The sequence below is a fragment of the Glycine soja genome, chromosome 13 (assembly GCF_004193775.1).
Source record: "Glycine soja cultivar W05 chromosome 13, ASM419377v2, whole genome shotgun sequence".
NCBI classification, from domain to species: Eukaryota; Viridiplantae; Streptophyta; class Magnoliopsida; order Fabales; family Fabaceae; genus Glycine; species Glycine soja.
The window spans coordinates 502141-527201 of NC_041014.1; the positions used below are offsets into that span (position 1 = coordinate 502141).

General features: G+C 32.5%; 1 pseudogene; it reads left to right on the forward strand.

Annotated features, from left to right (window-relative positions):
* The first annotated feature begins 22611 nt into the window (after positions 1-22611).
* LOC114381960 lies at positions 22612-23006 on the forward strand (annotated as a pseudogene).
* The last annotated feature ends 2055 nt before the right edge of the window (positions 23007-25061 follow it).

The window sequence follows — 25061 nt, forward strand, 5'->3', positions numbered from 1 at the left end:
GGTTTTATATCAATGTCTGCTTGCTGAATGAAACTTCACCGAATGAAACAAGTTCCCTAAGTTCGATACTCAGTTTCTTACCGTTTTATTATTACTTTAACGACTCGGTACACTTTCCGATAAAGTTTGGGGTTGTCCTAGAGCTCGAACAGGCAGCAAGACAACCTGAAAGTTGCAGGTCCACCGCCTACTATACTAACTTATCTATTAAGTTGTAGGCTTTAGCAACTAGCAATTGCCCTGTCAACTTACTTGCATGCACTTGACAAAAGAAACTTATTTGGAAACTTGTGAGGTACACTTTTTACCTATTTGAAACTAATAAGAGCATATAACAATCTTTCATGATAAGAAATAAGATTGAGAGACTCTAATTCATAATTTTAGCCACTCACGATCCTTCAGAACAAGACCAAACTTTCTAGCAAAATCTAAAAGAAACTGAATTTCCAGTAAGTATTTGATTCAAATTAATCATCATCAAACTTCTTTGAGTGTTATCACAATCCACTTGACTATAGTGTCATCCATGACCAAATACATACTAATCATATTTTCTCTGTTCCAATACCATTTCATAACAATGACCAGTTGTTAACTACTCAGTCATCAATCCAAAGTTGCAACCACAAAATGGAATAAATATGTGAAAGAAAATCAGAGTTGTTATACCAATTACCAAGTGACACTCCAAAATCAAATACCATTTTGAATGACAATTCAACAAAAATGACAAGTCAAAATCACTAAAATAGATCTATACCTACAAATTTGAAAGCATAAACACTCTCACCTAACATATCCACATGCCCACTAGAATGAATTCCAACTAGGAGAAGCAACAATATTTATTAGCATTACACGCATGAAGTAGGAAAATTCATAACCAAATGAAAACAATTTTAAACCAAAAGGCATAGTAGAACGATTCCATTAGCACGAGTAACTAAAAATATCAATTTCAATGTTTCAACTCTCAACTAAAAAATGTGCAGCGACTAACCTAAAAGGACTGAAACAAGTCAAGTGAGTATGAAAGAGAAAGTGAGTATAAAAAAATCGAGAGAAAAAAAAAACAAATCGATATACCTTACAAAAATCACGCAACTGCATGAAATTAAAAATCACATGACTACACGGAATTGAAATCCTGCAAGATGGAGAAAATGAGGGTTAGACCGAGAGATCATAAGATAAAATGGAACAGCAGAGAACGAGAATGGAAAACAAATTGCAAGTAGAAGAACACAAAATTTTGTACGACATCAAATCGAAAAGCAAATTTTGAGAGTGGAAGCAAATTACGAGTAAAACAATACTAGAGTTCAAATCGAGAAGCAAATCACAATGGAGTAAATAAAAAATGAAACCATGAGTAGAAGAACATGAAATTTCAAATAAAAAAATCACAATAAAAGTAAAGAGTTATGGAAAAAAACCTAGAGTAGAAAAGCTCTTAACGCCATTGTTTAGCCAATTCACAATTGTAGAGAGGTTTAACAAGTAAGCATAATGGAAGAGAGGCTTTGTAAAGCACAAATAAATTGTTTTTTTTCATATTTTTTCATTCTAATCATTTGGTAAATATTTTCTCCTCTATTGAGTAAACAAATCATAATAAATTAAATTAATCCATAAAAATAATGTTAATCTAAATTAAAATTTAATATTATTAATTAATATATTTTATCTTTAAAATTTTGAACAATTATTAACTAAAAATTAATTTAAATTGAATGGTTATTTTTTGAGATTGAGTATTTACTAAAAAAACAAGAGACTAGTATTTAAATTCTAACAGTCTTAAAGAGTTTTACCTACACCAACAATTGTAGGTATAAGACTTTTAAGGTTATACCTACACCAACCGACTATAGGCACAAGTTTTATGAAGTTTTATCTGCATCACGTAGTTGTAGGTATAAGTTTTTTAGAATTTTGCCTACACTGTGCCTTTGTAGGTAGTTAGTATAAGTTTTTTAGAATTTTGCCTACATTGTGCCTTTGTAGGTAGTTAGTATAAGTTTTTTAGAATTTTGCTTACATTGTGCCTTTGTAGGTAGTTATTCTTTTGAGTTTTACTTACACTAATCAACCATAGGTACAAGTTTTTTGGAGTTTTACCTACACAATATAGTTGTAGGTAGAAGTCTTTTTTTTAGTTTTAATGAGTTTACCTGTGCCAAATAATGATTGGCACAAGTTGTTGAGTTTTAACTACATTAGTTAGTTGTAGGTAGAAGTATTTTTGAGATTTACCTACACTAATTCATGTCTGTAGGAAAAAGGCGTCCGTAAGCATATGTCATTTTTCTTGTAGTGATTATCATTTATTATGATTTGTTTCCTATTATTATTAGAATTCCTTTCCTATTATTTGTTTTTTCTACCATGTTTCCCTATAAATAGGAAGCTACAAATATATATTATAATTCTTATTTTTTATTTTATAGGAGGATCTTGAAGTAGCAAAGTTTAGAGAGCAAGGACTCAAATTCTTACCTAACATAGAATTCCTTTTTAAGGGTACTATTGCGACTGGTTTTGCAGCATATGCACCATCTGAAGATTCAAGACAAAATGAAAGATTCAACACAAGAATAGAAGAGACAAATGATAACATTGATGATAACACTGACATGGAAGTGAATGAGTCTGAGATAGACACGACAACTCAGAACACGTCTTCGGCAAAGGAAAGTGGACAGAGGAAGAGAGGGTGACAAAAGAATTAGGGTTGCTGCCAAGATTTCCTCACAATTAGATCGTATTATTCAAACATTTGAATCTAGTATATATGCTCAAGACCCAACTAGAATTACTGCATGTGTAGCAAAGTTGAAAGATCTACCAGGACTTGAGCGTGGGAGTGAACTCTTTTACAAAGCCACTAGACTTATGAAAAAAAAAGGCAAACAGGATCACCTTTGTTGCTTTAGAAGAGCCTGAGCTACAACTTGGATGGATCTAGTCTAACACTTAAGCACAAGTTCCTTAGTTTCTCCTCTATTTGATATCATTGACACTTGCTAGTTTTGCTTGGTTATGAACCTTTGTTGTGTTATGGATCTTAGTTTTTAATTTCAGTTATGTCATAGATCTTTGATTTTAATTTTGGTTATGTTATGGATCTTGGTTATGGTTTGACTCTTGATTTTTATTTTCAGTTGTGTTATGAATTTTTTTCCTTCTACAGGATGTCTTCATCATTATCATCAAATGACTCATCACTATCATCAAATGACTCTTCATCTAGTGATGACGATCACATTATGAAGGACAAAGTGTTGATGTTTGTTGTAGCTAATGTTACCAATTACTTCATGAATTATGTTGTGAAAAATTCATGTAGAGATTCAAGCATGACAGGCCATTGTTGGGTATCTGAAATTTTAAATGCTCATCCAATACATTGTTTTCAGATGTTTAGAATGAAGAAACTTGTCTTTCTTGAATTATGTGATATCTTGGAAACCAAGTACAACTTAAAGAAAACTCGAAATGTCAGCATTTATGAGCAATTTGGCTTGTTTTTATACATGTTGAGTCAACTAGGTTCTGTTTGTAATTGTGAGGAAAGATTTCAACATTCAGGTAAAACAATATCTAGACATTTCCATAGTGTCTTAGAAGTTGTGTGTATGTTTGCAAAGGATATAATTAAGCCTGTTGATTCATCATTTAGAGATACTCCTGATGAGATTCTAAAAGATGCCCGATATTGCCCTTATTTTAGGGATTGCATTGGTGCAATAGATGGTACTCATATACGAGTTTGTGTTCCCTCTCATCTACAAGGAGTCTATATTGGTCGGAAAGGCTACACTACCACTAATGTTATGGCTGTTTGTGACTTTTGCATATGTTTCACTTTTGTTTGGGCAGGTTAGGAAGGTTCTGCACATGATACTAAGATATTTATGGAGGCTTTACATAAGCCTGCATTGCATTTTCCACATCTTCCTCAAGGTACTTAAAATTTATATATTATAAATATATGTATCATTATAATTTTGTGTTCTAACATGCTCTATTGTTTTATTCTTTAGGTAAATATTATCTTGTTGATTCTAGTTACCCCACTTTTATGGGTTTTCTAGGGCCATACAAGAAAACTAGGTATCATCTCCCGTAATTTAGAATTGGGCCTAGAATCAGGGGAAGAGTTAAAGTTTCTAATTATTATCATTCTAGTCTTCGAAGTACAATTGAACGTGTATTTGGTTTATGTAAAGCAAGATGGAAGATATTGAGTAATATGTCACCTTTTGCTTTGAAGACACAAAACCAAATCATTGTTGCTTACATGACAATACATAACTTCATTCAAAGAAATGACAAGAGTGATGGAGAATTTAATTCACTAGATGAAGATAACGAATATATAGATCGTGATGAAGATAAAAGTGAAGTTGGTCCTAGTACTACAACATGGGAAGAACCGAATGCTCAAAGTACTCTACAAATCAAATGGTGTAGAGAATCTCTAAAGAATATATTTCCAACACATTTAATTTCTTTATTTTTTAATAATACAAGGTTGCATGTTTATGGTATGGGTATATTTGAAAAATTTATATTTTGTTATAAATTATAATTACATAGATAATAATTAAATTATAAACTAGAATGTAAGTGATAACATTACTAAAACAATAAATTAATTAGATTTTAAATATGAAAATTAACTATGTAGAAAGACGTATAATTATATTTTTATGAGATACATTTATGTTATTTTTATAAAAATAATTATTTTTAATCAAAATTTCTAGAAAATATATAACAATATTTTAAATATAATGATAAAGTTAAAATATTTTTATAAATGAAATAGAAGAAAAAATTAATTTTTATTATTTTTAATAATATTTAATTATTTAAATAATGTTTAAGTATTTAATTATTAGTTTTAATAATTTAATGTCAAAGCATATAATATTTTTTTTGATAATTTTAATTATGCAAAAGACCTTCTACAATTTTATCCAAACACCATACTAATTTAAATAAGCACTTAAGAGTTTATCATCCAAACATCAAATTAATTTATGTAAAAGTAATTTTTCAGATGATCAGGACTTCTTGAATAAGTTCTTTGTCTATAAGATCTTTTACAATAATGCTTCTACATAACTTTAATAGATAATAGATAGAAGATAGATTTTGTTCTATTTCAAACTTCAAATATTAGTTAGGTAGTTACCAAAGAAAGTATTGTTTAGGCAAAGATAAAGATTCGATGTTAAATTTAGGAGCTTAACAATTTGATTTTAAGAAAAGATTTTTGTTTCTTGAAAAAAATATTTTCTAGTCCAAAAAAATCAGCAATCGTGATTTGGATTGATTTGATCCTTATATTTAATATGATATATTATTTGGTAAGCAATGAATTGGAGAGGTTCCTGTCTTCTGTTTGCCACTCTTTTGGTGGAGAAAATACTTCTGTGCGTGACTAGCAACTTGAAGAGGAGCACAGGTACGTGTGAATGTTGTTCTTGCTCACTTTTAAATTTCTGCAACGAGTTTCTTGTATTTTTCTTGTTGGAAATTTTCTTGTTTTTTTCTTGCTAGAATTATTGTATTCAATGTCCTTTTGTTTAAGTTTTACCTGTCTTGTGATGGGCTATTTCTTCATGGGATGAAGACATTTGGAAAAGGCATGTTGTGATGGCAAAATCAAGTTGCTTGTCACGCACAAAAGTTTTTCCCCTTTTAAATTTCTGCAACGAGTTTCTTGTTTTTTTTCTTGTTGGAAATTTTCTTGTATTGTTCTTGTTGGAATTATCGTATTCAATGTCCTTTTGTTTAAGTTCTACCTTTTTTGTGATGGGCTATTTTTTCATGGGATGAAGACATTTGGAAAATGCATGTTGTGATGGCAAAATCAAGTTGCTTGTCACGCACAAAAGTTTTTCCTCCACCATGTCAATACCTCCGCTAGATCTACAAATTCAGTAGTCTCCTCATTTCAATGAACTCAAACAGGTTTCAACTCCAAATCAACAAATCTGGCCCGAAAAGCTCGCGGTGTGCAATTTTGGAGAAAAATATTATCGCCATAGGGATTTACATTATATATATATATATATAGATATATATATATATATATATATATATATATATATATATATATATATATATATACATGCTGCTCCCTCTTGTACTTTTTTTTTCAACATAGTTAATTGTTTTTCTGTCCGTGGTTTTTTCCCGAAAGGGTTTTCCACGTAAAATCTGTGTGTTAATTCTTCTTTCCTTTATCTCTATTGCACATATTATTCTACAGCAGTTTAAGCATGATATTCCTTTCTCCCAAAGCCTTTAGTGTTGCAAGAAATAACATTGAGGAGGGTGAAATCGAAAGAAGGAGAAGCGGAAAGGTGGTAACCGTGTACGTGAAAGGAGCAAGAATAGGGGAATGAGCCTTTATTCTTATTTTCTTTGAGTCTGGAAGCTTCTCTCCCATTTTTTGTTTTCTAAATTTAGTTTATATTTGAAATAAAAAAGGAAAAAGAGATAGAGGTGGAAGATATTTTGATAAAAAGAGATTCATACTTGAATATGTTACTTGTTGAGTTTTTTATTGTACTTTTTTATTTGTTTTAAAAATTGAAAATTTATGAGAGGGTGACGGTATCTCCCGTAGATATGATTTTATTAATAGTAATATTTTAAATTTGAACTAATTAGATATTATTATGACTTATGAACTTGTTTTCAAAATATGGCTCGGTAACGACTTCAAACTCAAACAAAGAACGTTCTTCTCCAAGGCATGAGTCAAAGAAAATGCTGTATTGTATGTATTGCAAGACCCGTCGATAAGCTAAGGCTCCGACATGAAGGAAGGCCAGTAGAACTTTGAGAATTCATTCCACCTACACGTACAGGAACAGAAGAGAAAAAATGAGAATTTTTTTTTGTGTTTTATATTTATTAATTATATTTCCAACCTTCAACAAGCCATTTTCCCGTCCTTTTTCTGACTACCATTGATTGCATTGTACCAAATAAAATCTACTCAACATGCGAAGTTTCTCCTCGGATACATAACTACGTAAACTTGATCTTAGCCAAAAGGCCGACAAAGTAATTAATACCATTTTTTTTCCTCCAATACGTACAACAGCTCCTACTCCAAATAGAACAAATTTCTCAAAGGGGGCTACTTTTCCAAACTATTTCCTCAAATGGTGTTGTTTTGAAACTTATTTTTGCATGGGTCTATTTTTTTTTTTTTTTTTACGTAAAATGCATGAGGTTTGAAGGAAATCGCCAGTCCCATTGGCGAGTTTGGGCTGACATCGACACGTGGCATTGGTCTTGTCAGTCTCGCTGGCAATTTGACTATGCAGGGCGACTAACCAGTTTGACTGGCGAGTTGCGCTAGAGGAGCTTTTTCAGGGTAAGGTTGCAGGCACGCGTAACAGAAGAAGAGCAGGGTGCAGTGAAGGCAGGACCAGCAGGCGCAAATCGCAGGCTCTAGTGGCGATTTGGTTGGAGGAAATCCCAGGCTTCAGTGGTGATTTGGTTGAAGGAAATCGCAGGCTTCAGTGGCGATTTGGCTGTAAATATATATATTATGTTATTTATTTAAATTTGTGTTTACTTAGTTTTAGTTTTAAATGGTAAATTAAGTTTAGTTTGATAATTTAAGTTATTTACGATAGGTTTAGTTTTTGTTATAGTTTTAAATGATATTAGTTTTAGTTTTAGTTTTAAATGATATTAGTTTTGTACGTTAGGTTTAGTTTTAGTTAAATATATTTAAATTTTTTATGCTAGGTTAGTTATATCATACCTTGTATTAATTTTATATATATATTGTATTTAATTTTTTGCCACAAATATATATATATATATATATATATATATATATATATATTATGTTATTTATTTAAATTTTTTTTGCATGTAATTTAATTTATTAATAGAATATATTTAAATAATGTTTTATATATTTAAATAATTTTTTATATTTAAATTTTGTGCTTGGTGGGTATATAAAATAGTTTTATTTTATAGGTAATGTAAGTTATTATTTAAATATATTTAAATAATAATTATGTTATTTAAATTTTGTATGCTAGTTATATGATACCTTAGTTTATAGTAATTTTGTATATATATTATTTTAATTTTTGGCCTCAAATATATATATTATGTTATTTATTTAAATTTATGTTTGCATGTAATTTAATTTATTTATAAAATATATTTAAATTTTTTTATTTGTATAATATATTTTGTTATTCAAATATATATAGTTTGTTATTTGTTCAAATTTTAATTATGTGGTATATATATTTAATTAATTTTTTGTAAATGTAGTTAATTTTTTTTCTTTACAAGTAATGTATAATTTTTTTTGTCAATTTATTGTATTATATTTTATTTTGCAGTATCAATGACATCTTCCTCGTCATGTTCATCAAATATACAAATTAAGTCTGGCCCGATTGATGGTGACGTATTATGGATGCAAGTTAAACATGTTTCAGAACATGTTTGGAATGGGGAAGAAGACTGGAAATTACACATCAAACGAGTTATCCCCACGTATCAAGGGGAAGAAGAAATACCAGAGGAAGTTATTCCTCTACTTCGGCAATATGGTTTTTACTGGATAATGAAGATGGGATCCCTAAAAATAAATGTTGGCATTAATTAGTGTCTTGATTGAAAGATGGAGGCCCGAAACACATACGTTTCACATGAGATAAGATGCGGAGAGTGTACGATTACTCTTCAAGATGTCTCTATTATTAGGTCTCCGTGTTGATGGAGCACCATTAATTGGTCCAACAAATTTTGAGTGGGCTGATTTATGTGAAGAATTATTAGGAGTCAGACCACAGGAAGGTCAACTTCAAGGCACTGTGGTTAAATTAAGTTGGTTGACTCAACATTTTTTACAATTAAATAACCATGACGGTGACGTACAACAACTACAAAGGTTTACCCGTGCATGGATCCTTATATTCATAGGAGGTGTCCTATTTGTTGATAAAAGCAGTAGCAAAGTTTCCCTAAGGTACCTACAATTTTTACGTGACTTTGGACAGTGCAGCACGTATGCATGAGGACCTTCCGTGCTTGCTTTTTATATAGAGAGATGTGCAGTGCCACCGATTACAAAACTAAATCAATCGGAGGTATGTGCATCTTAATCCCAATGTGGGCATGGGAACGATGCACGACTTTGGCTCCAAAGAGGACTCCTCCTGTAATAGAAAATAAACCACTCAGACACAGGTTAGTCGTTTAAAAAATTAGATTTCATTTGAAAATAATTAATAATGTAATGTGTGGGCAACGATGATTTCATATTTTTTTGTAGGTGGCTGCGATGTTGAAATCAACATATTGGCGATGATGATCTGATAGTTTTTCGTCGCAAATTGGATATCATGAAACGACATGAGATAGGAAGATCGTAATGTATTGGTTAAATAATAAATAATATGTCATGTTTAAGTGAAAATTAACAATTGTGTTATTGTATGTAGTTTATGTGGGAGCCTTATACAACAACTGTTATGTCTGCGTTGCCTCCAATTTGTTTGGTTGGAAGTGTAGCATGGTGCGCGGTGCTGCCACTCATTTGTTTCCATGTTGTTGAGTGGCACCAACCCGATAGAGTTTTGCGACAATTTGGGATGCAACAACCTATTCCTGAGTGTCCTTCGCAACTAGGGGTGGAAATGAGCCAAGCCAAGCCAAGCCTTACTAGGCTTGAGCTCGGCCTGAGTTGAATACGTAAGGCTTGAACTTGGCTCATTACCTGTCATAGGCTTTTTTATAAGGCTCGGCTCGGCTTATATAAAAGCCTGGCTTGGCCCACGAGCCTATTTAAAAGCCTGCTTAAAGACGTCTTTGATTAATTAATTATTTTAAAACCTAGTGAAATACTAACTAAAAAAAGAAACTTATAAAATTTCGTATAAGTAATGTACAAATCCAAAAATAATCGATAAATAAAATCATATTGAATTCAAGTCGTTAAAGCACAAAGTATATCAAAAGAAAATAAAAAGAGCATAATATTAAAAAATGTATGGATTAGAGATGATTTGCAGAAAATGAATTTTATTCTACGTGAACAGTGTGCATGAACAGTAATAAAAACTGAAATTCTAAAATCCTAGAATTATTCTTCTCTCCGAAAAAAAACTCCCTAAACTAAAACCTTGGTGCTGTTATATAGGTCCTCAGCCCCAAAGCTTACAAATCTATTTTAAGTCCAAACCCATAAATGAAATAAAATAAAATCTAGATAGAATAAAATCTGGATAAGATAAGATTTGATAAAATAAAGTTGTTATTATTATTATTATTATTATTATTATTATTATTATTATTATTAGTTAAACAAGCCGGCTTGTCAAGCTTAACAAGCTTTTTTTATGGTTTGAGCTTGGCCATTTTATCTAAAAAGACTTTTTAAAAAGCTTGAGCTTGGCCTTTATAGTAAACAAGCCGAGCCGAAGGCCCTTGACAAGCTGCTCGGCTCATTTTCACCCCTATTCGCAACCACTGAATATCCATGGCATAACGCTGAAAGGCAAACAAGATGAAAATTTGGGACAATTGTTTGCCCCAATGATAAGTCAATGGAACAATCGAGCTAAGTTTAGGGTCGACGTTTATCCTCGACAAGAGGGCCTATTGAGTTTTAACTTCGACTACATGGTCTGGTATAAGCGAAAAATAAAGATGTTTGTCGACCCGAAGAATGCAAACACAACTACATTGGTATTTATTTGTTTTTGAATATTTGAGTTCAAATTATTTTTTAAAGCATCAACATTAATTTCCTTATCCTAATAATTGCTGGGTGAAGTTGTAGAGACATTACAGTATATGGTGTCACCACAAGGGAGGAACACATGGACGGTTGATGATCTCGTGTCTTATGTGGAGAAGATAATGATTTTATCCGAAGAGCAAGAGAGAATCACTGAGCCTGTGTCACATGGTCCAGTATCAGAGCGTTAATTTCCAACTCAAGAGTTTCATTCTTCAGTCAAGTGTTGAAACTCGGGGCATAGGCAGACGAAGGGAGGTTGTTGAAGCGGAAGAATATTCCCAACAAATGGTGGATCGTGGCCATGGAATGTATTACACGCCACCATTCTCAGTATCCTTCACAGATGTATCAGTATCCTTTCAAAGGTCATCACACTGATATGTCTGCAAGCGAACATTCGTTTGGTGATGTTGTAGAAACACATCCTTATTTTTCATGGCCGACTATGATCCCTTCACAGCAACATGATGCCCCAATTGCAACACCTAACGCCCCATTAGCTCCGCAATGGAATGTACCTGGAGCAATACCTGATATAGGTGACTTATTAGGTGTTGATTTGTGTCACGAGTTTTCTGCTGAGGCTAACCAAGTAGAAGCGGGGAGACGTCGCGGCAGAAGAAATCCTAATCGTCAAGCGCGAAGATGGGATCAACCATGTGGCACATCCTCACGTCATCACGGACATCATAATGAATGATTTTCATGTCTCTGTTTAAATTTGTTGTTGTATGTTTGTCATTTGAATTTGACACTTAATCTATCGTATCTCATTTATTAAGGCTTACTAATGGATATAGTTTATGTCGCGCATCAAACTATAATAATAAATAAAGTTTAAAAAAAAACTAAAGTAGACAAACGAAAATAACTAATGGTACTAACTAACGGGTTTTGTGCCTAGGGCTTAGGGTTAAACTACACAAGCCATTAAGAGACTGCTACATTCCAAAATAAGTAATGTTAAAAAAATAACTAAACTACACAAACCAAAATAAGTAATGTTTCTAACTAACGATTTCATTGAAGACCACAAAGTAAATACATTCAAGAGAACTTAAACCAATACAAGTCACTCGTCTAACATACATAAATCAATTAAATGAACAACTCCCACAGTCAGATTACATTAGACATCGACACCTGTTGTGCCCTTCTGCTCCACATCTACTACATTTTTATCGGTGCTTAGATGGTTGGAGCCAATCCATCTCATTCCTTGTCCTTGTTGATTTTGGCCGACCTTTCGCACGAATTGTAGTTAGGTCAGGGAGAAGTGTCCATGCATCATCAGAAGGAGGAATAGCCGCTTCATTCCCAAGAGGCCACCATTGTGCGGAGTAAGCTTTTAAGATGTGTTCATTTGTGTAAACAACATCTATATATTGGTAGTAGTTCATGCTCACGTAACCACAAGCTGCAATAATGTGTGAACATGGATAGTGAAGTGCAGAATACTTTCCGCATTGACAATAATGACCATTCAAGTTAACTGCCCACTTTTTTCCGTCACGTTGCGTTATAGGATTGAAGGTCTCCTCTACTTCAAACCTTGTCAAGTGGATATCATACACGCGAACGATGTGCGAACAAGCTTGTTCTTGATTTTTTTAAGTTCTTTAACAAGCTTAGAACAATATACTTGTCCTTCATTTAACTGTCTTTGGGCTTGGTGGTCACGATCAACAAAGTACTTTCGACACCTACTATATGTTGATTTGACCAATGCTGTTATCGGTATGTTGCGACAATCCTTCAATACCTTATTTATACATTCTGAGAGGTTCGTTGTCATATGGCCATATCGACGTCCTTCTCTATCATAAGCCATGGTCCATTTTTCCTTTGAAATGGGATCAATCCATGTTGCTATGGCTGGACTTAGTTGACGGAATTTTTCTAAATTTTGATAAAAAATATGCTTGCAAGGAGTGTAGCCTGCATGAAATTAGTTAGCAACAATAATTTGAAGTATACATGAAAGTTAAATTAACGTGACCATGATAAATGAAATCTTACCCAATTTCTTCAACATTTCTTTTTGTTTGGCTTTATTGAATTTGCGATTGAAATTGCTTGCTATGTGTCGGATGCAGTAAACATGATAACCATGGGGAGGTTGCCAACCAAGTGCTTCGTTAGCCACAATAGACTTTATACTCGCGTGACGATCAGATATGAGACAAATACCATTTTTATCTATGATGTGTTCACGCAAGTGTGCCAAAAACCATGACCACGCTGTTAACGTCTCACCTTCGACCATGGCGAATGCTAGAGGAAGGACACCACCATTTCCATCTTATGATGTGGCCATTAAGAGGGTCCCCCGATATTTTCCGTACAAATGTGTGCCATCAACTTGTATGATTGGCTTACAAAACTTGAAAGCCTCTTTACATTGACCAAAAGTCCAAAACACTCTATGAAACTGACGGTGTTCACGACTAATCGTGTTCGCAACAATAAAATCGTCATGTAGTATTTGAAAATATGTTCCAGGAGAATGATTTTGGATGTGTGTTAGCCACGACGAAAGTTTCGCATATGACTTTTCCCAATCGCCATATTCAAGTACAATGGCTTTTTGCTTCGCCAACCAAGCTTTTTTGTATGACACCTAGCAGGCAAATTCACTGTTAATCCTCTCTTGAATCAAAGAAACTTTTATTGATGGATCTTCTCTGATCATGCCTGTTAATAAAATAACAAAATTAAAATGACAATTAACGCAAAAGTAGCATAATATGAACATAAAATACGTACCTACTTCACAAGTGACAATTAAATCTGAATCAAGATTCTCGTGATCTTGTGCCATGGTCATATTGAGACATGTGTGTGGTCCACCCCATTGTGTGACTTTCCATGAATCAGTTTTTTTAGATAAAATTGTCCTCATATAGAACGGGCAAGGACACTCTGCGCTTTTATTCAAGCAACAAACAACATACTTGTTTGATTTACTTTCAACAACTTTAAAAGTTTGATGCACCTTCATAACATATTGTTTCAATGCATTTTTTACCACATCTTTAGTATCAAAATCCATGCCAACATATAATTCTTGGTCAACATTAAAACTCGATGGCATCTCCAAACCACAAATGTCTTCCTCATCAGGATGACTCCAGTTGATATTGTTATAATGCAAAACATCATTCCAAAATGGATTTTCAATTCCTTGTACACCTAATAGTTCAAAAAAAAAATCAAATCATACTTATTTAACATTAAATACAATTGTCATCAAATGATAAATGTATTCACCTATTTTTTTATTTAATAAATTATACATTCTGCTGGGTGAACAATTCTTACAGGTTGAATCATGTCGGTGACTTCATCGTCTGTATCAGATATACTGTTAACACTATCATCTTCGTCTGAAGACTCTTCAACATATGAGTTAGACACAAGATAATTATCATCATCATCATCTTCATCACCATGTAAGTTGCTCACATTTGTTGGCGGTTGCGCCTCATTATTAGATAAATTATTTCCGCATGATGTAAGAGAATTTGCAAAATGAAACATAGAACCACCAACCACATCCTTTTCTATGTACAATTCCAAAACTGACATTTGATTTTGTTGTTGAAAACTTTCGAGCATGGTTTCAACATCTTCATCATCACAAATTTGCAAAGCAACATATTTTCCAGAAACTAAAAATCTACAACTGATAGCAGAAATAATTTCATTATTTTGTAACTTTACCTTATCTCAAATTTTTTTTCTCAAAGCATTGAAACTAATTTCACGTTTAATCTGAATCGCTTTTTTACTGCCTTCAAATATTACACCATCATTCTCTTCATATACCCTTCCATTGAAATACAACATTGTTATAACTGAATTCATCATGTACCTACAAAAATACTATTGTAAATAATTAACCATAATAATAATAAATTCATAATAAATAAATCTAATCACAAAAAACCTTTTTACTGAAACTTCACATTAAAACTTTATTCTAAATAAAAATTATTAACTTCAACTAAATATGATGAAAGAGACTTAAAACAGTTGAACGATTTGAAGGTACTAATTTTAAAAGCAAAATAATCCATTAACGAAGCAAAAGGTAGTAATTAATCTTAACAATAATAACTTAAAAATAAATAAAGGTCATTAATTAAATATGATGTCACAAACTTAAAAGTAAAAAGTAAAAATTAAAAAAGGTAGAACAAAGGAATGCTTTCAAAGTAGACATTTTAATTACATTACAAAGCATCAACCAAGTTATTATTATAAAGTCACACGAACAAAACATCAACAACAAGCTATTCTAATTAAAAAAAATACTACACACATCATATTGAAATTTTTTTCCGCACTCAAAATACTTACTTCAAATAAATATGATGCAAAATAAATTTTTTATTTTAAACGGGGTTGAAGTTCAAGGCTCATAAATTTTTAACACACACGAACAAACCATGAACACCCCAACCTAATCTAATTAAAAAAATACTACAACTTCATATTTAAAAAATTTTCCACACTCAAAATACTTACTTCAAATAAATATGATGCCACGAAAATTTTGGATTTTAAACACACTTCAAAGAAGGCTCATAAATTTTTAAGACAGTAACACAACATCAACACCAACCTAATGTAATTATAAAATGACTACAAACTAAATATTCAAAACAATTTTCTGACTTTAGATATTTTCTTCAAATAAATATGATGAGATAATTTTATTTTTTTTAATCAGACTTTTACTTCAACCCTCACAAATTTTTAACACCAACAAAACATCAAATACAACTTAATTAAAAAAATTATAATAAAAACTTCGCATTCAAACTTTTTTCCGGCGTAAAAAAAATTACTTCAAAAAATTTAATTTCATGCCACACACATTTCATTATGAACTTCATACCTTGAAGGCTGACTTGAAGAAGAAAAGGTTCAGCAATTATAAAAAATGGATAGCAAACAATTTTAGAAATTGAGCAATTTTTAAAACGCACAGCAAATGTGGAAGAAGTGCCTATTTAAACCTGATGATCTCGCCAGTGCCAATGGCTATATCAGTTATCTTGCCAGTAGCACTAGCTATTTCCAAGCGCAACTTGCCAGTGCCACTGGCTATATGCCCTGAAAAAGTTGCACCCTGCTCTTCTTCTGTTACGCGTGCCTGGAACCCTACCCCAAAAAGCTCCCCCTAGCGCAACTCGCCAGTCAAACCGGCTAGTCCCCCTGCATGGTCAAATCGCCAGTGAGACGGGCGAGACCAATGCCACATGTCCATGCCAGCCCAAACTCGCTAATGGGGCTGGCGATTTCCTTCAAACCTCATGCATTTTACGTAAAAAACAGACCCATGCAGGAATAAGTTCCAAAAACAGCACCATTTGAGGAAATAGTTTGGAAAAGTAGCCCCTTTTGGAAAATTTGCCCCCCAAATAGATACGGTTGTTATCCATTTAGAAGAGTAAAAAGACAAAGGAGGAAGATATTTTGATAAAAAGAGACACAAATTTAAACATGTTACTTGTTCAGTTTTTATTTTACTTTTTTATTTATTTTAAAGAATGAAAATTTATGAGAGGGTGACACGTGTCTTCAGTGGATATGATTTTATTAATAGTAATATATTCGATGGCTCCCATTAGGCAACTCTACAAGGTTCCAAACTCTGTTATTTTACATGGAATTCATTTAATCTTTCATGATATCATACCATAAATTTGACTCTTTACCACTCATGGTTTGATCAAAAGTTTCAGGGTCATTTTCAGTTCCAATGTTATAGTCAGATTCCTACAAATATACAAAATAATCACTGGGAATAACTGATTTCTTACTCTAGTAGACATCCTTAATGTTGCATCAACATTTTCTTGGGAATCTTATTGTTCAACTGGTTGTTCATCATTTTCAAGAATTTGTTGATCAACTTAATCTATTGAATCAACAATAGGTTGTGGTAGTCATGTGTAGTTCATCATCCCTTTAAACTTGAGGGATATGAATTACAACTAATCTTTCACTTGATGTGGAAGGTTGAGACTCTATATGATCAATTTCAGAACCTAAGTCCCTCAATTGATCAAGTCATTTTTAAGAAACTTTTCATTTCTTGATTCCACAATCCTAGTAATATGATATGGACAATAAAACCTATAACCTTTATACCTTTTGGCATATCCAATGAAATACCCACTAATAGTGTTCGGTTCAAGTTTCTTCTCTTGTGGATTATATATTCTCACCTTATATGGACAACCACAAACAAGCATATGTTTCAAACTAGGTTTCCAACCTATAAACAACTCAAAAGGCATCTTTGGGACAGTCTTGGTTGGAACACGATTTAATATATACACTGTCATCTTTAGTGCTTTAGCCCACAAGGATTTATGAAGATTGGAGTTGCTAAGCATACTTCGTACCGTGTCCAGTAATGTTTGGTTCCTTCTTTCTGTCACACCATTCTGATTTAGAGAACTAGGCATAGTGTACTAGGCAACAATCCTATGTTCTTGAAGAAACTTTGCAAAAGCACCAAGTGTTTGTCCATTCTCAGTATATCTGTCATAATATTCTTCACCTCTATCTAATCTCACTATTTTTATTTGTTTGCCACATTGGTTCTCAACTTCAGCCTTAAAGACTTTGAAGGCATCTAATGCTTCATTTTTGTTATGAAGTAAATAAACATTCATATATCGTGAATAATCATCTACAAAGGTGATAAAATGTTTCTAACCACGTGCATCCATATCTGGACAACAAATATCAGTATGAATTATTTCTAATATGTTTGAACTCCTGTTAGCACCTTTCTTAGACATGTTGGTCCACTTACCCTTAATGTAGTCCACACAAGGCTTAAAGTTAGCAAAATCTAGAGTATTGAGTACCCCATATTTCACCAACCTTTTAATACTTTCAATGGAGATATGTCCTAATCTCCGGTGCTATAACATAGAGGAATTCTCATTAATATTACACCTTTTAATACCAGTTTGAACATGCATTGAATTATAAGCAACATAATTTTGTAAACCAAGAAGATAAAGACCATCAGACAAGATACCTGATCGAGGCTGTACCCGAATCAAATTAACATTAAAAATGCAGTATCTAGGAAGTGATCCTAGATCATCTCCCAACGAGCAATGATCAACCAAACGTTCATAACAGATAGTAGGAAAATAGTAACAAATTGGGGGGGGGGGGTTGTTTGCTTTTGTAAATTAAACAACGAATAGATGTGAATTAGAAAATATCAGAATTAAAACACGTTTCCCCTTGATTCACAAGCAAGTCTCTTATCCTAGGTTACGAGAGTTTATCCTTTATCAGTTCAACCACTTAATCCAACCCTAAATTAAATTACTAAGTGAAATTTAATATAAGGCATTCATTATGTGATTAAGCAACACATACACCAATTAATCATAAACAATCATTAAGCATGAACGTAAATTAAGCGCAGAGACAATTAATCAAGCACTAAGCATGCATGAATTAATAACAACAAATTCAAAGTAATTAGTGAAGAGGAAAAACTGAACATAATTTAATAGTAATAATAGAACCTCAAAGAGAAATGTGCTTGATCCTCAAGAGAAAACAACGCTGGAGACTTAGCCTTCCATTTATCAATAGAGAACGAAATTATAGATTGAAGAACAAAATTTTATTGTTGAAACGAAAAGTAAAAATTGGAATTGCAAAACGAAAAAGTGTCTAAAAGAAGAAAAGCCTAAAACTAAAAATGAAAACCGGAGAGAGCCTCAAACTAGAGCCTTGGTGTTGTTATATAGTTTTTTTCCAGCCCCAAAGCTTACAAATCTATTTTAAATCCAAACTCATAAATAAAATAAAATCAAATCTAGATAAGATAAGATCTATATGAAATAATATTTAGATGATATCAAATCTAAATAATATCTAGATAAGATAAAGTCTAGATAAGATAAAATTTTGTAGAATAAAATAGTCTGCCCTCTTCAAGTCCAATCCCAATTATGGATTCAAGCCCAATGCTTCATTAATTCCTGAAATTAGATTAAAAACATCAAATTAGCTGAATGAGCCCAAATAATAAAACTGCCTAATTAATTTGACAATTAAGACTAATCAGTAATTAAAATGGTGCAAAAACGTTTAAGAAATAGGAGAAAATAATGACACATCAATACCATTCCCAACACATTAAGAATTATAAAATAACTCAAACGATGTGTCTTTAAAATTAAAGGAATCCAAAAGGTACGAGTCTGGAAACAGAAATCAAGTTTTGAGAAAAACTTGGCACATAAAAGGTCCTTTCTAATTTCAAAATAAAGAAACTACTTAAAGTTAAAATGCAAGTTCCAATAGCCTCCATAGGATAGCCTAGCTTATTGCCTAATAAAATGTTTTGCTCACTTCCCAGTAGTTTCATTAGGCAATATGGATTGTAGATCTTGAATCAATCCCCCAGGTGTTAATATTAACACTAGTTATATTAGATTCATAACATACTAATGAGATTGATTTACCTTTCTTCTCAAACCATTGATGGAATATAGGATAATTCTTCTTCATGTGTCCCTTCTTTTTACAAAAGAAACACTTTGTCACCTTCTTAATATCAGTTTGAGATGGTATTTTACCATTCCCCTTCTAATTAACTTGAGACTTAGTTGCTTTGTTCTTCCCACAAGCAGTTGTCAGCAATGCATTCTCACCCATCTCCATTACAAGCCTTTCTTCTTCTTGAACACACATTGTCATTAATTCATTGATAGTCCATTTGTTCTTATGTGTGTTGTAGGAAATCTTAAACGACTCATATTCCAGCAGAAGGGTGTTCAAAATGAAGTGCACCAGAAAGGACTTAGACATATCAACCTCTAATTTCTTAAGTTGAGCTGAAATATCTCACATTTACATTATGTACTCACACACACCTTTTACATTGGTGAGCCGGAGAGAAGAGAACTTCATGATCATGGTGCTTGCTAAAGTCTTATTTGAAGTGATGTTCATTAATAACCTTAAGCAAGTCTCGGACCTTTTCATGTTGGTCGACAAAACTACGTATCCCAGCCAAGATTTTGGTCTTAATGAACATCACAATAAGCCAGTTGGATCACTCTCACCGCTCATATAGCACAACAACAACTGGGCTATTATTATCAATGATTACAGGTGGTTCGTCTTTCCTTATAGCATAGTCTATGTCCATCCACCCCAATTGTAGAAGAATTCTCTCCTTCCATATCTTATAGTTATCTCGTTTGAGTTTGGAAACATCACATTGAATATCAAACAAACTAACAGTTTGAGGAGCTGCAAAAATCCAAAGGCTTATGTTAAAATTTGAGGCATATTAATCTTAATGGTATGTTTTACCAATGTAAACATAACATAAAATTAAATCTTGTGACATAAAAATTGTCTGTGGCTAAATTTTTAATTTCATAAGAAACAATTAAACTTTATGATAAAATAATCAAATTACATACTAAAATTCATGTTTTACGGGTACAACATGAAAATAATTTGATTTTTTTATCACAAATATTTACTTTATGATAAAACTGACAAATTATACATACTTCATGATCCCTATAGGTAAACCATGAAAAATAATGTCATTTTATCCCAATTAATTATGAAAATATAATAAAATTTTCTATGGGATAAAATTCATTATATAAAGTACAATTAATCATAATATTATGTTTAATTCCTTATATGATCTTTAAACAACTTAATATATAATTTTAATCAAATTATAGATGTTGTGGTTAACCCATAATAAACAAAATTATAAAGATCACTTAGACATAAAACTTAATCTTATGAGAATAAATCATATTAGGCATTTCAAGATTAACATATAATACAATGATGAATAAAATTCTCATATAATTTCATAATTGAAACATATATATGCACATAATAAATTTTTTCTAGAATACATTCATACGTAAAATAAATGAAAAATTCATAAATTGGAATGGTGAACAAAAACACATAAGGTTATAAGATATGAAAAACTAATAAATTTCAAAAAACCTTAAATGAATTAATGGCTCATGCGAGTTCCAAAAATCTATAGGTTGTTGGGTTTGAAACCCAATACCAGTGCAAAAACCAAGGTCAGTCCTTACTCATTTGGGCATCATTTTGCATGATTCAAAAGCCAAAAACAAGAAAATAAACCAAATAAGGATTTCTAATCTTATTTTTAACAAACAAGGCTCCAAACACCAAAAAAAAAATTAATCCAAAAAATACCAAAAACCGAAAATTGACAAGGCAGAGGCAACTGAGGCTCGCGGAAAAACAAACAAATATACCTCCAGCCATTGCCATGAAAGAGCTGACTTGTTTTGGTTCTTCCAAGCTCTCACTCTCTCGATAGATGGTGTATTAGATGAAAATGAAAGATGTGAGCTCATGACCAAATACATGTACTATATATAGGCATTCTACAATGCATTTAGTAGGCATTATTAACAATTAGTAGCCATGACCACTCATTAGTATAGTCATTCAATATTTAGCTTTTCAACTCCAAAACTAATGAAGCATTTTTCAAAATGTATAAACCAAATTATTATAGTGATGACAAAATCAAGTTGCTTGTCACGCACAAAAAATTTTCCTCCACCATGTCAATACCTCCCCTAGATCTACAAATTCAGCAATCTCCTCCGTTCATTGAGCGGGACATTCAAACAGGTTTCAACTCCAAATCAGCAAATCTGGCCTGAAAAGCTCGATTGCGGCGCGACAATTTTGTAGAAAAATATTATTGTGATAGGGTTTTACATTAGCGGTTACAATATATATATATATATATATATATATATATATATATATATATATATATATATATATATATATATATATATATATATATATATATATATTGTAACCTAGCTGCTAGTATGCACTCTCTTGTACTTTTTTTCAACATGGTGAATTGCTTCTCTGTCCATGGTTTTTTCCCAAAAGGATTTTCCACGTAAAATTTGCGTGTTAATTCTTCTTTCTTTTATCTCTATTGCACATCTTATTTTACAGTAGTTTTACCATGATATTCCTTTCTCCCAAAGCCTTTAGTGTTGCAAGAAATAGCATTGAGGAGGGTGAAATCAAAAGAAGGAGAAGGTGAAAGGTGGTAACCGTCTACGTGAAAGGAGGAAGAATAGGGGAATGAGCGTTTATTTTAATTTTCTTTGAGTATGGAAGCTTCTCTTCCATTTTCTGTTTTCTAACGTTAGTTTGAATTTGAAATAAGAAAGAGTAAAGAGATAAAGGAGGAAGACATTTTGATAAAAGGAGGTACAAAGTTGAATTTGTTACTTGTTTAGTTTTTTGTTTTACTTTTTTATTTTTTTTTTAAATGAAAATGTATGAGAGGGTGACACGTGTCTTCAGTGGATATGATTTTATTAACAGTAATATTTCGAATTTGAAATAGAAAAGAGTAAAGAGATAAACACTACTAGAAAAGAGGCCTTCTACGACACTGATTTTACGACGATTATACGAAAACCAATGTCATAAGTAAAGTGGTGACATTTTTGTAAATAATTATAATTTTTTTAAAGACGATTTCCTCAAAATCGGCTTAAAAAATACTTTACGACATCAGTTTTAAAAAACCGTCTTCGAAAACATGTTTTCTCACTCTCTCTGATGCTAATGTGACACGTTTTAATTGGGTTAGCTTGGACAACCCTAAATCTCAATTTTTCTTCTACCCTCACTCTTCCATTATCATTGTTGTCATATTGAGAGAGGGGGAGAGAGAAGAAATAATGAAGTTTAACCCTAGGGTTTCCTTAAGTCGTCGCAAGAGCCACAATGTTCACTTCATTGTTCCATCGAGCGTGCGCCGCGTCCTGATGAGCACGTCTCTCTCCATTGATCTTCGGTCGAAGTACAATGTGCGATCCATTTCAGTTCGCAAGGACGACGAGGTTAATGGCTCCAAGTCTATCGTCGCAAGTGGGTCATCCACATTGAGCACATCACCCGCGAGAAGGTTAACGCTAACGTTGGGATTCACCCTTCCAAGATTGACGTCACCAAACTTCGAATGGACAAGGGCAGCAAATCCTTGCTCGATCGAAAGGCCAAGGGTTGTGCCACTGCTGACAAGGAAAAAGGTACCAAGTTCGCTCCTGAGGATATCATGGAGACCGTCAATTAGTTTCTCTCCTTTTTTACCCTCACTATACTTTTTATTTAATTTTTTTGTTGTTGCTACTATTTGGAACTTGGATTCAGTTATATTTATTGTTTCTTGTGTTTTTTTTATTTGGTAGTTTTAGGGTCTTGTGGTTTTGATCTTAAGGGTTCAGGTATTGTGAGACCTTTTTGTTTTGTTTAATTTAATCAAATGTTTGTCATTATTACTGTTTTGTCTACTGCATTTACTGTTTTTTAGCTGTTTTCCCTTTGTGACAGTCATATTTCTACACGATTTTGATGGATTTAATGGGTTTTAGAGTGTTGCGTTAGTGAAGAGAGGAAGAGAACGTGGGTGGTGGTTCGCATTCCAGTTTGAAAAGCATTCTCTAGCATGGTAGGTCTGCTTATGATGCATGGTTCAGCTTTGCCTCAAATCAGGTAACAGGATATGAGTCCATGAGAGTGTCAATCACTCTCATCATTGGAACTTAGATTGTATGAGAGAATTTTGGTTTGATTACCTTTTATTGGGGTTACAGGGACAGTCGTGATTTTGTTGTCATCTTTGATAGTGTGCATTTGATTAGATAAATTGAGATATTTGGAGCTTGCTATGCCACCACAGTGTTCGTACCTTTATTTCACAACTACAGAATTTGGTCTTTCCTTGGCCTAGGTATGACCACATACACAACTTGGTACATGACCATTGCAGCCATTGCTCATGGCCAGGTAAGCAATGCCAAGTACAGTGGTCTTTATTTCTTTAGCGGGGCCTCTCTTATTTGAAATAGTACAGAAATTACACTGTCATGTGTCATCATTTGCAGACTATTAATGCTTTAAAAGTAATAATTGTGCCACTGATTGCCTGTTCTTCTTGTTGGTGAGGTTCTTTTTGTTGGTGAAGAAAATTGAAGAGGTGCTACGGTAGGACGAAATTGAATTACATCAGGAGGCATCTTTGCTTTTTTCTTTTTCCCCTCACGCTCTTTGATTATTATTAGTTTCAATATTACAATGTTACATTATATATATATGCTCTTTGATTATTATTCTTTTTCCCTTAAGGGATGCTTTACCCTTGTTTCAGGTGTTACCTTTCTTTTCTTTCAGCTGCTGCTTGTTACCTAGCTGTTGTGATTGCCTTTCCGTAATTGAGCTGCAGAAGGAAAAAAACTATGTGTGCCTCTATAAGGTTCTTCCTTTTTGTTTTTAAATTTTTTCTGGGTTGCTGACATGGATCTTGAAGATTGGTTCTTTGTCAAAATTTCTCTTTGGTGCTTGTTTGGTGATTGAGTAAGCTTGAAGAATGTTTGCAGGAGGTTAGTGTGTCTTTTTCAAACTTCAATTCATGTCACTCTCATTTCATATTTTATTGGTGTGCTTTTTGATTGATGATTAGTTTTACTTTTCTCTTTTCTAATATCAGATTTTTGCATTAAATAATGTTTTGAGTGCAATTAATAGACACCTGGAGAGAATCATATAAATGAGAGAGAAGTTTATATATATAATAAATATCTGGTATGATAGAAAAAGGGTATAAAAAAATAAAAAGAATAATAATATTTTTTTTTCTAATCAGATACAAAAAGAATAATAATACAACTTTGTTAGAGGAGTATGTGAATATATTTGATGTAAGAAACTCTCAATCAATTTGTACTCTTTTTGATTAATTGCTTTCTGGTTTGTGTATGCTTACAATTAGGAAAAGTAACTTCAAGTTGTCGCATAACCTTCGTTTATGTTCCATTTTCATCCCTTAGCAGACCACTAGAACCTACATTAGTGTTTAATTTGATCCAATATGGAGGTGGAGGCATCCAGCAAGTCTGTAAATTTTCCGAAGTACAATATTGGGAAATGCTAGTGGAGTTGGCATATCTCTAGCTATTCTATTTTCATGTAGCGGACTGTTTTGATGACTATTAAATCTCAAGTATCATCAATTCAAGTTGACATTCAATTTGATTTATAAATATATTTTAATCTGATCATTTTGATTTTCTAAGTTACAACTTAATTCTTCAAAGTCTATGTTTTGTTATTTTTTGCTCTATATGTTAAC